Source organism: Solanum pennellii, chromosome 11 (assembly GCF_001406875.1).
Source record: "Solanum pennellii chromosome 11, SPENNV200".
NCBI lineage: Eukaryota > Viridiplantae > Streptophyta > Magnoliopsida > Solanales > Solanaceae > Solanum > Solanum pennellii.
In genome coordinates, this window is record NC_028647.1 from 17,791,921 (window position 1) to 17,792,946 (window position 1,026).

A 1,026-nucleotide genomic window follows, 5' to 3' on the forward strand; every position below is an offset into this window, starting at 1 on the left:
TTCTATATCTTGACTCCCACCACCTTAATTATGACACTCTTATTTCAACAACGATGGAGGACTTCTGATTTATTCTAAAACGCTGGAAAGGTGTGAGCTTCTTTGAAGAAAGACACCACCCAGGTCATTTTTTTTGGAGCAACTTGTGGGATTTCACTAGATATGTTATTGTATACTATGATTAGGGGCGGAGGTAGTGTATAATGAGGGGGTTCACCCGAACCCCTCGGCGAAAAAATATTACTGTTTATATATGGTTAATATTATTTTTTAGGTATGTATAATAGATGTTGAACCCGCTCCCATTAGTTCGTATGTTTACTTCTCAAATTTGAACCCCTCATTAAAATTTCTGGCTCCGCCACTAAGTCTATGATCATCTTTAAACCTTGGAATGAAACTTGATGCCCAAGAAATGCATACATTTGGGGTGAATATTTCTCATCACACACACAACATTCTTACCTTGACAGCAATCTAAAGAAATGAATCAAGAGTTATTATGAAAATTGTAACTACCAAAATGAAACTCACCTTTCACCGGACTAGCTTTTGGGCTATTGCCCATGTTCCAGCTAAAGGCCCATGGCCTAATCCTATTTGAAAAAGAATTGGAATTATTATCTTTATTTGGTGTCACGACCCAAAACTGAGTCGCGACTAGCACCCACACTTACCCTCCTATGTGCGCGAACCAACCAATCTAAACCCTAACATTTCATTATAATATCAACAGAAAGTAATGCGGAAGACTTAAACTCATTAATAAAAACCAATTCAATAACTTCTAAAATTCAACATCTATTATTCCCCAAAATTCTGGAAGTCATCACCACAAGAACATCTATGATCAAATTACTAAACTAAGAGTATTCTAAGAAACTAAATAAACAAAAGCTAGTCCATGCCGGAACTTCAAGGCATCAAGACATGAGGAAGAAGATCCAGTCCAAGCTAGAAGCATTAGCTCACCCTGAAATCCGGTGTAATGAAGACTGGCTAGAGTTGCGGTTGAGTTGAAGACGA